Raw genomic sequence first — 15,545 nt, 5'->3', positions numbered from 1 at the left:
ACACTATGGGGTGGAGAACGCTGAAGATTCACCACCCTTTGAGTGAAGAGATATCTCCTCACCTCAGTTCTAAACGATCAGCCCCTTATCCTGAGATTGTGCCCTCATGTTCTAGATTCCCCAATCAGGGGAAACAACCTCTCAGTTTCTACCCCATCAAACCCCTTCAGAATTTTTATCTTTCAAAGAAATCACTTCTCATTTTTCAAAACTCCAGAGAATATAGGCCCAATTTACCCAGCCTCTCGTCATAGGACAATTTTCTCATCCCAGGATCCAATCTAGCAACCTTTCGCTGTATTGCCTCCAATGCAAGTATATTCTCCATTAAAAATGGAGACCAAAACTGCATATGGTACACCAGGTGTAGACTCACAAAAGCCCTGTGCAATTGTAGTAAAGCTTCCTTATTCTTGTATTCCCATCCAGTTGCAACAAAGGCCAATGTGCCATTTGCCTTCCTAATTGCTTGCTGCGCCTGCATGTTAACTTTCCATGTTCCTTGTATGAGTACACTCAAGTCCTCCTGAACATTAACAGCTCAGAGCTTCACAACTTGTAAAAAATATTCTGCTTTTCTATTCTCATGACCAAAGTGAATAACTTCACTCTTCCCAGCTTAATGCTCCATTGCCACCTCGTTGCCTACTCACTTAACCTATTTGTATCTCTTTGCAGCCTCTTTGTGTCCTCCTCACAGGTTGCATTCCCATCTAGCTTTGTATCATCATCAAACATAGGTACACTACTCTCTGCCTCTTCGTTTAAGTCATCAATATAGGTTGTAAATAGCTGAGGACCCACCAATGTTCCACTAGTCACTGCCCGCCAAAATGAAAATACCCTGTTTATCCCTACTCTTTGCTTCTTGTCCATCCATCAATCTTCTATCCATGCTAATATATTATCCCCAACTCCTTGAGCCCTTATCTTGCACATTAACCTTTGTGTAGCACCTTATTGAAACCTTTTTGAAATCCATCCACTGAATTCCCTTTATTTACCCAACTAGCTACCTCCGCAAAGAATTCTAATAAATTTGTCAAACATGATTTCCCTTTTGTAAAACCACATTGACTTTGTCTGACCATGCCATGATTTTCTAAATGCATTGGTAAGATTGCCTTAATAATAAATTCTTATACTTTCCCGATAACCGAATTCAGATTAACTGGCCCGTAGCTCCCTGTTTTCTCTCTCCATCCTTTCTAGGATAGCGGTGTCACATTTGCTAACTTTCAACCTCCTCGGACCATTCCAGAATTGAGGGAATTTTGGAAAATCATAGCCAATGCTCCCACTATCTCTGCAGCTATCTCTTTTAGAATAGGCCATCAGGTCCTAGGGATTTGTTGGATTTTAGCCCCTTAAGCTTCTCCAGTACTTTTCTCTGCTAATATGAATTGCCTTAATTAATATTAATTAATTATTAGTCACTGTCTATTTCTGGTATGTAACTTGTGATAGAATATAAAGAAAAACTATTCACTTTGGTATGTCAATAGCCAAAGATCATGGTCAGAATATTACAGCCCCCCCTTGGGGTGGGATGGTAGGGGGAAGAGGTCGTAAGACTGGGTGTCATGGTAGTGGCAGAATGCCCACCATTTACCCACCCTGCTGCCATTTTACCAGCAGTGGGGGAGGCATTGGAAACCTCACTTGCTTGTGGGCGAACTGAGGCTCCTAAGTGATGGACACCTGAGGCAACTGGAAGCACCAACCCCCCCTCTGCCACGAGACTCCAGGCTCACCTTGCATCCCAGTTCTATCACAGCTCACCTTTCTCGGGGACTGTTGTAGTACCAGCAATTGCCATCACCCCAGGTGGCTCTGCTGGGACAAGAGAGCTGCTGGCCTTTTGATTAGCCAGCAGCTCTCTGAGGCAGAACTTCCTCCCCGATAAGGGCAAAAGCCTAGCCTTGAGCCAATTAACAGTCCGACAGCCATTAATTCGCTGGGGGGGTGATCTGGTCAAGCAGCAACAGTCTCCCCCCTGACTTCCACGCTGGGGTGTGGGAACCCCACCCTTAGTGTAAAATTCAGCTACATTGATTTACAATTATTGCCAAAAATGGTAGAGAGGAGATGAGCAATTTTTTAACTCAGAAAGTTGTCAGAATTTGGAATGCTCTCCATGAAAAGGTTGATTCTATAAATAATTTTAAAGAGCGTTGAACAGATACTTGAGGATAAGGAACTTATAAGGTTACAGGCAAAAAGCTGGTGTGTGAGACTGAGCACAACAGCTCTATCAAGAGCTGGCACAGGGACTTTGGGCCGAATGGCCTTGCTCTTTCTGTAAGTTTCTATGGTTCTATATTTGTATTGCAAAATACAAGGCTGATGACTTGAATCAACAATGTCCCTTCTTGAATCATTAACATTGATGCTACTTCTTGACAGGTAAATTTGATTAATGAGATGATTTCTATTGTGCTGCTGTACAAAGAATGGCTTATATGTTTCCTGGGGTGATAAATCACTGGTAAGGAGACTCCACTTTGTTGGGTTCAGTCAATTCAAGCAAATTACACGTATGTTAAAAAAATGACATACACTTGTCATATATATTTTATTACAGGCCTTATATCATTAAGTAAGTGAAGGCACCAAAAATCTCATGCAGTGCCAAAATTGCACTGAAGTAAAAGGCGGAATTAAATGTAGCCCATTGCAGCAGAAACCATGGCAACCGGGCCCACTTAATCATGGGAGAGGGCCCATGTCAGTCTCCCAGCAGCAGCTAACCCTCCCCCGACTATGTCATAGGGTGGGAGAGGCTGACATGGGATTTCCGGCCACCGGCGCCAGATGTCAATTAGGCTCATTAATGAGCCAACTGACACCCATTGTTGCTGAACACATCACAACTCGATCATGGTTTGAGATTAAATGGGAGCCATACGATTGCCCTGCACCTCCCAAAGACCACTCATGAACCCTCTTTTGGGTTTACCAGCAACCTCCCAGGGGGGATGGTCTCTTGTTATCACGCATTCAGTACCTGGTCGAGGGACCCAGCATCGACGGGGGGAGGGGGCCACTGAAAGCCACTCACCCGCCCCCCCCCACCCCATGACCCATATCCCGCAATCCTCACACCGCCCTCACTCACCTTCCGCAATCAGCAGAAACCATTCCAGAATCTATAGAATCTGCACTGTCGGCAGCTGCCACCACTCCCTGTGGCACTGATGGCAATGGGCAGCTGCCAGCTGGCCTCTGCCTGTCCAGCAGCTCTCAATGGGCGAGACTTCTGCCACCAGGGTCCTGAATCCTGGGGAAGGCCCGATGTTGGCCACTTAAGTGCCTGATTGACACTTAATACCATTGGGCCTCCCCGATGGAACTGACAGGGGCTCCCCACCAGTTTTTTGTTCAGTGGGTGAGACCCTTGTCAGGTCAATTAAATCCTGCCCAAATTTTCTAAACAAGGAAATGCAGGTTCAGAATAATCTGCACGCAAATTACTTCATGGAAGCTTTGGACTCTTTATGGAGGGACCTTTTTTCTCATTTATTAGATTTGTTAACAATGGGCAGAATCATCCCAGATTTGCACTAAGTGCGGTCGTGGGCAGGTAAAACGACATTTTACCCACTGCCTGCAATGGCAACTTTTCACACTGCATTAGCCCAAACCCAGCGTATTAATTATGCATTCCCAGAAAACATGGCGTTTCCATGGCAGCTGAGCTCTCATTCGCCCACCACGCCATCACCTCGTTGCTTAATCATGCCGGGTGCCACATTTAAAGTGCAGCCGCGCGCACACCTCTCAGTGCTTCCAGCCCAGGACTGCTGCAAACAAGACATGGCCCCAAAAGGCAAGAAGACTGCAGCCCCCAGATTCAGTGACGTGTCCCTTGAGCACCACTGTGGAGGCCTGCCGCGATGTCCTTTACACCCCTGCTCTCCTGCAGCTATGGCTGCAGGAGAGGCAGCAACATTACCACTCGGCATGGTAGGCGATGGCAGTGATGATCAATGCCAATGCTGCACAGAAGAGGTTGGCTATTCAATGCAGATAGAGGATGAATGATTTTATCCATGGCACCAGGGTAAGGCAACCATCTCATCACTCTAAACTCATACACTCAAGCCCATCACACATTCACTGGCATCACAGCCTGCCAACCTGAGAATAATACATTTACTCCTACTCTGTTTCCTGTCCATTAACCAATTCTCAATCAATGCCAGTATATTACCCCAAGTCCCATTTGTTCTAATTTTGCTTACAAACCTCCTGTGTGGGATCTTATTGAAAGCCTTCTGAAAATCCAAAACACTACATTCACTGGTTCCCCTTTCTATTCTGCTAGTTACATTCTCAAAAAACTCCAACAGGTTTGTCAAGCATGATTTCCCTTTGATAAATCCATGTTGATTCTGCCCAATCCTGCCATTATTTGCTAAGTGTTCAGCTATTACAGCCATTATGATAGATTCTAGCTTTTTTCCCAATACTGATGTTTGACTAACAGGTCCATAGTTCCTCTTTCCTCTTTCCCTCCTTTCTTAAACAGTGAGTTTACATTTGCTACCTTGCAATCCGCAGAAACCATTCCAGAATCTATAGAATTTGGAAGATGACAACTGTGCATCCACTATCTCTACTGCCACCTCTTTCAACACTCTGGGATGTGGTGCACCAGGTCCAGGGGATTTATCAACTTTCAGTCCCATTAATTTCTCCAGCACTATTTTATTATACTAATTTATTCCAGTACCTCATTCTTGCTAGTCCCTTGGTTCTCCAATATTCCTGGGAGGTTTTATTGTATCTTCCGTGAAGACAGACACAAAGTATTTGTTTAGTTTCTCTGCCATTTCTTTGTTCCCCATTATAAGTTCCCCTGTCCTTACCTATGGTGGACCCACGTTTGTCTTGACTGATCTTTTCCTTTTTACATACCTATAAAAAATTTTACAGTCTATTTTCATGTTTCTCGCTAATTTACTTTCATATTCTATTTTCTCTTTCTTGTTCAGTTTCTTGGTCCTCCTTTGCTGAATTCTATAATGCTCCAAATCTTCAGACTTACTACTTTTCTGGTAACTTTGTAAGCCTCGTCTTTTGATCTAATACAATCTTTAACTTCTCTTGTTAGCCAGGGTTCAATCACCTTTCCTGCTGGGATTTTGTGCCTCAAAGGAATGTAAATTTGTTGTAACCCATATATTAGTTCTTTAAATGCTAGCCATTGCCTGTCTACTGTCATATCTTTTAACGTAGCTTCCCAATCCACCGCAGCCAATTTGCCCCTCATTACTTTGTAGTTTCAAGTGTTTAGATTTAAGATCCTAGTTTCGGATTGAACTACATCACTTTCAAACTTAATGTAAAATTCTATCATATTATGGTCACTCTTCCCTTGAGGCTCCTTTAATTAAGGTTATTAATTGAAGATTAATTAATTTAAGATTATTTATTAGCCCTTTCTCATTGTGCAATACTAAATCATTTTCTAGTTGGTTTCACAACATACTGTTCCAGAAAACCATTTTGTATGCATTCCAGGAATTCATTCTCCTCAGCATTAGTGCTAATTAGGCTTACCCAGTCTATATATAGATTGAAGTCCCTCATGATTATTGTATTACCCTTGTTACATGCACCTCGAATTTCCTGATCAATACTGTGCCCTACTTCCCACTACTGTTTGGTGGCCAATAAATAACTGTTTGCTGCCCCTTGCTGTTTCTTGGAGGATCTAAGATCCTCCCTCACTAAAGCACTAATCTCATCCTTTACTAACAGTGCTACTACACATCCTTTTCCTTTTTGCCTATCCTTCCTAAATGTCGATAAAGAAATGTCAAATGGTGATCTAGTTGAAGTGTCTAGAATGCCAGGGTAGATGCAGAGAAATAAGGAAGAATATTCTGAAAGTTAATTAAAGTCATTGAGGAGTGAATCAGTGAGAACTTTCTGATAAAAAAGGTAATGAAAATCTGAAACAAAATCAGAAAATGCTGGAAAAGCTCAGTAGGTCTAGCAGCATCTGTGAAGAGAGAAACAGAGTTAATGTTTCGAGTCCATATGACCCTTCTTCAGAAAATCTGAACGCTCGTTCCCCAAAAAGCTAGGTCAATTGAAACTTTTAAGACTGACCTCAAAAAATTATTGTTAGGTTCAGGTTTCCACACAGCCCGAGGCAGTTCAGGAAGACAGCTCACCATCACTTTTTCAAGGGTAATAAATACTGCCCTTGTCAGCAACACCCACATCCTGTGATTGAATATAAAAAACTGTTTAAATGGAGTTGAGGTATAGATTGCCATGATCTAATTAATTGGTAGAACAAGCTTAAGAGGCTGAATGACCTACTCCCGTTCTAATGTTCCTATATACAGACTGCATATAGAAACTATCTCCTGGTGTGGAAAATTCAACTGAGTTATGTGTGCTTTTTAATTTAAAGGGATTTTTTAAACAAACCCAGCCTTCCAGCGAGGAGCCTTACTCAAAAAAAAAACCCTTTTTTAGACAGGTGGGGAAGTGGTTGTAGAGCAGGTTGTTACTTTAGTGTTGTGGTTCTCAAACAGCAGTCCACAGAGACCATGCAGGATGCACAATGCAGGGCCAGCCTCATAGGTAGGTGATGTTGGTGATCGCCCATTGTCAAAAATAAAAATGTGGGTGGCATGCTATATACCCGCTGTGTTCCTGCTCCCCTCGTCCTTTCTTTGTACTCTGCTGTCCCTATGTTCCACTCTCTCCATGTTCTACTCTCCCCACACTCCACTCTCCCCATATGCCTGGACTCTCTGTGCTCTGCTCCCACAATGCTCTTGCTCTGATCCCTGCCTGCCAAGTGTTCTCTCCGGCATTTGCTCTGTGCTCCTGCTCTCCCCGTGCTCCTGCTCTCCTCGTGCTCCTGCTCTCTCTGTGCTCCTGCTCTCCTGTGCTCCTGCTCTCCTGTGCTCCTGCCCTCTCTCGGTGCTCGTGCTCTCTCCATGCTCCTGCTCTTTCTGTGCTTCTGCTCTCTCCAGGCTCCTGCTCTCCCCGTGCTCCTGCTCTCTCCGTGCTCCTGCTCTGTCCTTGCTCCTGCTCTCTCCATGCTCCTGCTCTTTCTGTGCTTCTGCTCTCTCCATGCTCCTGCTCTCTCCAGGTTCCTGCTCTCTCCAGGCTCCTGCTCTCTCTGTGCTCCTGCTCTCTCCATGCTCCCGCTCTCCCCGTGCTCCTGCTCTCTCCGTGCTCCTGCTCTGTCCTTGCTCCTGCTCTCTACATGCTCCTGCTCTCTCCATGCTCCTGCTCTCCCATGCTCCTGCCCTCTCTTCATGCTCCTGCGCTCTCTGTGGTCCTGCTCTCTCCATGCCCCTGCTCTCTCTCTGTGCTCCTGCTCTCTCTCTCTGGGTTCCTGCTCTCTGTGTGTTGTTCCCCTCCCAGTGCTCCTGCCCTCTCTCCGTGCTCCTGCTCTCTCTGTGCTCTTGCTCTCCCCGTGCTCCTGCTTTCCCTATGCTCCTGCTCTCTCCATGCTCCTGCTCTCTCTCAATTCCTGCTATCTCTGTGCTGTTCCCCTCCCAGTGCTCTGGTTCTCTCTGGGCTCCTGCTTTCTCTCTGGGCTCCTGCTCTCTCTCTGAGCTCCTGCTCTCTTCAGGCTGCTGATGTTTCTGTGCCCCGCTCCAAGTACCATCACGGAAAGAGAGACTTTGCAGTGAGAGGCAGGCACACCCATCTCACTGATAGTTCTACATAATGCTTGCTTTCTGAAAAGTATTATTAAAGGCACTTTACCTGCAGCCCTTTCATAATATGAGTATTATATAGTTTTATAATTTTGATGGGGTTGTCCATGATTAGATATTCATTTGAAAAGGGGTCCTTCAACCAAAAAATGGTTGAGAACTGCGGCTTTAATCGTCCGTGTCATGGAGTGTCACCATGCAGATTTATTCTCCAAATGGCAAATTCCCAATCTCCTCTTCTGTACATTAGGAGTAAATGCAAAGCAGCAATTAGGCCTTTCCTCTCCTCCTCCTTCTCTAGTGACAAAGGAACATTAAAGAGTGAATCATCCTGGCTTTCTCTCCTATACCTTGTGTACTGATCACAAACAATGAGTGGAGGGAGTTGACTCCACACTTTTTCAGCCTTAGCGCCCCAATGTGGAGAGTTGATATGAGAATAAATGGAAAATATATCGAAGACTTGTATTTGAGGAACAATAGTTTGAAAAGAATGGAAACAGATGGGGACTTGTCACAGGAGAAATGCTAGACTCCCATCCAGAAGGTTAAAAGTTCAAGGAATGCCTGTCACTCCAGATTACATCTCTTTATAAATCAAAACAATGGTTAATGTTTGATAAATTAAATCATTGATTGGGGTAACAAACCTTGAATGAAGCTAAGCCAGTTTAACAATGATTTTAAGGAAATTGTTAACTATTAAAATTGGGTTAAGTAAACTTTCACACAACTGCAGCTTACTGCTGTTTGAGGGGATTCATGGATTTTAGTTTCCTACTTCCCCTCCCCAATTTTATCCATCGTCAGTGCCTTGCTCTGTGCTGTCCTGTTACAGCAAGGGGATCAGGTCTTCTCCACTGACTGCTGGAGAAGGTAGAAAAGAGGACTTCAAAACTCATACCAGCTGCTAGGACAGGAGTAAAAGCCTTGGTCAGGACTCTACAGTAAAGATCATTTCTGGGGCCTGCATCTTTCAGGAAGCCTTCTCTTAGCCTGGGAGTTGTGGTCTCCATTGGAGGCACCTCCTCTGAGGAGGAAGGGAGGGCCAGAAGGGGGAAGAGGCCAGGTGTCCATATTCATCCTCCAGGGAAGCCACCTTTGGGAGGAGAGGCGCAGGCACAAGGGGTGCAGGGCCAACAGGAAGTGCAAGGTGGAAGCGGCCACAGAAGATGCTAATATCCGACTGCCAGGGTATACAGGCGGCGAAGCAGCTACCTCAATATGTCTGAGGCCCAGTGCCGAAGGAGGCTTCGTCTCTCAAGGGAGACAGTCACCTGCATCTGTGAGATGATAGGCCTTGAGATCTCCGCAAACTGAGGGTGGACACCCCATGCCAATGGCTCTAAAGATCACAGCTGCCCTCAATGTCTATGCCTTCGGCTCTTTCCAGGGGTCAGTGGGTGATCTCTGCGGAGTCTCCCAATCGGCTGTCGACACTTGTGTCAAGCAGGTGACAGATGCTCTATTCAGGCGTGCATTGACCTTCATCCACTACTGCTGGGATGATGTCAGCCAGACACAGCGAGCCAGAGGCTTCGCAGCCATTGCTGGTTTCCCCCGCGTCCAGGGTGCTATAGGCTGCACACATGTGGCCATCAAGGCGCCAGCAGGTGAGGCCGGTGCCTTCATCAACAGGAAGGGATTCCACTCCATGAACGTGCAGATGGTGTGTGACCACAGGATGTCGATTCTACAAGTCTGTGCAAGGTACCCAGGCAGCTCCCACGACGCCTACATCCTCAGGCACTCCCAGGTGACGGGGCTATTTGCTCCAGCTCGGCTGGATGGATGGCTGCTGGGTGATGAGGGCCATCCCCTCAGAAGGTGGCTCAAGACGCCTCTCCGCCATCCAAGAACAGAAGCTGAGCAGCGGTACAATAGGAGCCATGGCACCACAAGGGCTGTGGTGGAGAGAACCATCGGTCTTCTCAAGACACGCTTCCAATGCCTGGACCGCTCAGGGGGCGCACTCCAGTACCCCCCAGATTGTGTCTCGGTGATAGTGGGTGCATGCTGCACTCTCCACAATCTGGCGCTGGAAAGGGGGGACGCAGTGGACGAGGAAGACGTCGACGCAGTTGCTCTGGATGCACACGCTGAGTCCAGCAGTGAGTCCGAGGATGAGCATGCACAGGAGAACGCTGAGAGGGTAGACACTGACTCGGGCATACTCCAGGGAGGCAGGGACACCCAGGAGGCTTTAATCCAAAGAACCTTCAGCTAGCACAGCACAGATGGACCTTCAACACACGCAAGAGCTGCAGGTTCCACACTCGACACCTGAGTGCTAAATCAGCCCGGATAATAACATTAACTAAGGACCTTGTCAATAAAGCTCAATGTCAAACACCTCACTCATAACATCATGGCTTCCTGTCTACTTGCAGAAGTAAGGAATCACCCTGAGGCAACATGTCAACATTTATTGAGTGAAAAAATGTAACTTCATAAAGCAAAACAAAAACAGTGTTGGATATCACACCAAGTCTTCCACAAAGTACTAAGGGCTAACATAAAAGCACCAGTGAGAAACCCGTGGTTGCCTAAGGTGCCTTAAGTTTACGCTTACGGGTGCTATGTCTAGTTGCTTCCCCCTCGCTGGCACTGACATCTGAAACAGCCTGCTCATTCTGCTGTCCTGTTGGCCTCGATGAGTTTGGCGGACGTCCTCTGGCCCGCTGAGCATTTGATGGCCCCGCCTGGGAGGGAGCAGCCAGTTCCACAGCTGGCTTCTCCCCAGTCGCCGCAGCCTCATCTAATGCCACAGTCACTGGGAGAGGGGCTCTCATCCAGAGCGCCCTGAGAAGAGCCCGCAGAGATGACAGGCAGCTGCTGCGCTGACGTGAGGTCACTTTGGACCTCCCTGCTCACCACTGATGGATGGGCGCTGAGCTGGGATACTTGGTGCCCAAACCATCTCCCACACTGGCAATGAACAGCTGAGGTCAATGCTGCTGTGAGGGCTTGCTGGTCCGAGCACAACCCCAGGAGGCCCATGATTGTTCTGAGGGAGCCTCTCCACGAGAGTCGCCGCTCTCTCCATGGAGGAAGCATGGCACCCAGCCATGAGGCTCATTGCGTTGGTGATGCCCTGCGTGGACTCCTCCAGCACGGGCACCATGCCACACATAGTCTCATGTATCTCCACCAGATCATCCCGTGTACCCTGCTGCACTTCCAGCATTCGCTGCCTCATGGATGACTCCAGAGGCACATCATCAGCCACCGACTGAGCATGTATCTGGTCCCCAGCAGTCTTCTGACTGGCGGCGCCATGGGCACTCGCTGTCTCTGCCCGCACCTCAAGCAAGTGTGAAGTGCCCTCATCGCCCTGCCCCAGGACACTAGCCAAATATCTAATTCCCACTGACGTGCTAGTATCTGCACTGGTGCCTGCCTGACTGAGATGGTGTGATGTTGGTGAGTGGACTTCCTCTGGGGCCTCAGGGGTGAGAGGTGGGCACTTTGCCTCCTCCTCCCAGCCCTGCTCGGGTGATGCTGAAAGGAAGAAAAAGGACATTTGATTAGTTACAGTGCAGACAATGTCAACTTGCATGCTGCTCCCCCAGATCATTATGCGCTCATCCTTCCATAATCAATGGTCAACCCATGTTGCTAACTTCAATCACTGAGCATTCAGCAGTGCCATGGCTTTTGGGACACACATGGTGACCTGAATGCTCGCCAAACATACCTCCCCGTGGCACCCCAGCCTCACTGCCACCAGTGGACCTGGGCGCATGGCGCCTCTCCAGATCCATGGCCTGCTGCTCGAAAGCCGTTAGGATGGCCAACTGGGCCTGTCCGCCGCCAGTCCGCATCCGTTCAGAGGCATTATGCTCAGTCTTCTCCTGAAAAGGAGAGAGGAGCATTGATTAGACCAACCTGCACCTGAATTCCCAACGCATCCCTGCCAACCCTACGTGACTACCTGGCTACGTGAGTGCAAGCTATTACACCCTGGACACGGGGGAACCCAGCCATCGCAGCGAAGCCTCGTGCTCTCTCTGCCTGGCTCACCTCGTCTGTCCGGAAGTGGATGAACGTGCAGACATGTCTAAAGATAGCATCAGTCATGAGCTTGACATAACTGTGTGCAGCTGATTGAGAAACACCGCACAGATCACCCATTGAGCTCTGAAAAGAACCAGAGGCATAGATGTTGAGGGCCACTGTGACCTTCAAAGCCACTGGTATGGGTTGTCCACCCACGCAGTTGGAGGCGATTTCTGGATCTATCATGTGACATATTGCTGTCTCTGTGTCCCTGGAGAGGTGGAGCCTCCTGCGGCACTGGACCTCGGACATCTGGAGGTAGTTGGAGCGCTGCCTGAACACTCTAGACACCGAATAGTGGCGTCTTCGACGTGCCCTCCCACCTTGGCCTTCCTGCTGGCCCTGCATCAACTGAGCCTGTGCCTCTCCTCTTAAAGGTCTGTCCCTGGGATGCTGCCTACGCCCACCTGGCCTCCTCTCCCTCCTGCCCCTCGCTTCCTCTTCAGAGGAAGTTCCACCAGTGGAATACACTTTCCCCATTAGATGGGATGCAGAGGAGCAGTGCCTTGAAGATGAATTGAGCAAATGTGCTGCAATAGCCAGGGGAACCTTGCAGGGAAAATGAGGACCTGAGATGCTGAAGGGCAGGCTGGACAATCAAATGAGATACCAAGAAACTCTGGGACAACTCTGCACCCACACAGCAAACAGGCAATGACAGAGAAAGTGCTGCTACTCCAGAGGCCTTTTATCCTGCCCGTAGATGAGGAAATGATTAAAATGTGAATTCCGTCCACACGTTTTGTCTGTGCGATGAGCTAAAAATCACACGGGCAACATAAAATTGTGGTCACTCGGCTTTTTAATAACCTTAATTGGCCCTTTAATTGTTGGCGGGCACTGCTCCGACTTCTGCGTGCCCCCACCAACCCCAATATTGTATGCGTGCACGATGATGTCAGGATGCATGCCCGATGTCTTTTCGCACAATTTCACGCGTATTCAGGTCAGGCGCATGCCTGATCTCAGAATGCAAGATTCAGGCCATAATCTATTTGATTTCTATGCACATTGCCTGGACTTCTCCAAGTGTACAGTCTTCTTTCCGCTTGCTTAAAGAAGGTGTTTGCCACAATCAGATCAGTTTTGTGACAAAATTGTGCTAGTCTCTCTCTTTAATTTCTCGATCCAAGGCCATATTGTCCGACTTGCATTCCTGATTCACTGGCTTTAGCATTTAAGGCACCCATTACAATTACCACATCAGTTGATTTGACTTGACCATAACACTTCGAGATGTCATCATAAAACACTTCTATTTCCTGCTCACTGATATCTTGTGGCGGGGCATAAACTTGTATGACAATCAAATCAAATGGCTTTCCCTCGATCTTCATCACGAATACTTTCTGACATTGGCCGGTAACCTTGAACCGATCTCTTGTATCTTTTGTTTACTAGGATTCCTGCTCCATTCGCATGTTTCTCACCTCCTGAGAAGTAAAACACGTGATTCTTTTTGACCATCTGACTTGTGCAAGTCCTACAAGCTGTCAAAGAGGAAGTCGCATAATTGTGACCCAGCGATGATGTTGGAACGACAATATATTTCCAAGTCAGGGTGGTGAGTTACTTGGAGGTGGTCGTGTTCCTATGTCCCTGCTGAACTTATTCTTCTAGTCGGTAGAGGTCACAGGTTTGAGAGATTCTTTCGAAGAAGCCTTGGCGAGCTGTAACAGTGCATTTAGTAGATGGTATACACCACAACTGTAGAGCACCAGAGGTGGAGGGAGTAAATATTTAAGGTGGTGGACTGGGTGCCAAATGAGTGGTTGCTTTGTTCTGCATGGTGTTGAACTTCTTGAATGTTGTTGGAGTTGCATTCATCTTGGCAAGTGGACAGTGTTCTGTCATACTCCTGACTTATGCCTTGTTGACAGGCTTTGGGAGTCAGGAGGTGAGTCACCCACCACAGAATACCCAGCTTCTGACCTGCCCCTGTCATAGAGTCATTATGGCACAGAAGGAGGCCATTCAGCCCATTGAGTCAATGTTGGCTCTCTGTACAGCAATCCAGTCAGTCCCTTTCCCCTGCTCTATCCCTGTAACCTTGCAAGTTTATTTCACTTAAGTGCCCATCCAATTTCCATTTGAAATCATTCATTGTCTCCACTTCCACCACCCTTGTAGGTAGCGTGTTCCAGGTCATTACCACTCACTTGTGTAAAAAGATTCTTCTCCACACCGCCCACATCTCTTGCCTTAAATGTTAAATTGGTACCCCCTAGTCTTTGTACCATCAGCTAATGGGAGCAGCTTTTCTTTGTCTACCTTATCTAAACTTGTCATATTACACCTTTACCAAATCTCCCCTCAACCTCCTTTGCTCCAAGGACACCAACCTCAGCTTCTCAGCTTAACCTTGTAGCTAAAATCCCTTACTCTTGGAACCATTCTGTTAAATCTCCTCTGCAGCCTCACAAGAACCCTCACATCCTTTCTAAAATGTGGCCATTTCTAAAGGCGGTGGCCAGAACTGGATGCAATACTCTAGATGTGGCCTCACCAGAACTTTATAAACGTTCAGCATAAGGTGCCTGCTATTTTCTCAATACCCCATGAGGCCTATGATCCCATATGCTTTTCTAACTAGTCTCACAATAATAACTGTATTTTTGTGGCTGGTCTAGTTAAGTTTCTGGTCAATGGTAGCCCCTACCCCTGGATATTGATAATGGGGGATTCAGCGATGGTACTGTTGCTGAATGTCATGGGGAGATGGTCAGACTCTCTCTTGTTGGAGATGGTCCCTGCTTGGCACTTGTGTGGCACAAATGTTACTGGTCACTTATCAGACCAAGCCTGGATGTTGTGTAGGTCTTGGTGCATGCAAGCACAGAGTGCTTTATTATCTAAGGAGTTGTGAATTGTACTGAACACTGTGCAATCATCAGTGAACATCCCTATTTCTGACCTTATATTGGAGGGAAGGTCATTGATGAAGCAGTTGTAGATGTTTGGGCTTAGGATACTATGCTGAGGAACTCTTGCAGTGATGTCCTGGGGCTGAGATGATTGGTCTCCAACAACCACAACCTTTGTGTTAGGTATGACGCCAGCCAGGAGTGAGTTTTCCTCCTGACTCCCATTGACTTCAATTATACTAGGGCTTCTTGATGCCACACTTTGACCAATGACAGTAAGTGTTGCTTGATAGCACCATCAACGGCCTCTTAAATTACTTTGCTGATGATTGAAAGTGGGCTGATGGGGTGGTAATTGGCCAGATTAGATTTGTCTTGCTGTTTGTGGACAGGACATACCTGGGAAATTTTCCACATTGTCAGGAAAATGCCAATGTTTTACTTGAACTGCTTGACTAGAGGTGTGGCAAATCCTGGAGCACAAGTTTTCAGCATTAAATAGCTGCAGGACAGCTTGTGTGGGCAGGGATGCGTTTGCTGCCGACTCCTCAGATGATGGGAAGGGAAACTCCACCACTCAAAAAATCCTGGCCCAAGCCTCTTTGGACCTTCACTGTTTCTGGCTTTTCACCATTTAGAGCGCACGCTGATTTATCCTTTGCAAATCCAACGTGAATGAATTTGTTCTTGCCTATACTGAAATCCATTTGTCACTATTTCCCTATTCAATAAACCTATCAATATATTTTTGTTATTTTATGCTTCCCGGGCTTCATTGAACAGTGTAGAAAGCCAAAGATGGGGAGGACAGGGAGGGACATGCAATTGCAGCAACAAGTAACAGAAAGGTTGGATCAAGCTCGCAGACAGAACAAAGGTGTTCTGTACAACATCAGTCATCTGAAAACTAAGTCATCCAACCTGT

Source organism: Cetorhinus maximus, chromosome 18 (assembly GCF_964194155.1).
Source record: "Cetorhinus maximus chromosome 18, sCetMax3.hap1.1, whole genome shotgun sequence".
Classification (NCBI taxonomy): Eukaryota; Metazoa; Chordata; class Chondrichthyes; order Lamniformes; family Cetorhinidae; genus Cetorhinus; species Cetorhinus maximus.
Note: the sequence above shows the minus strand (reverse complement) of the source record.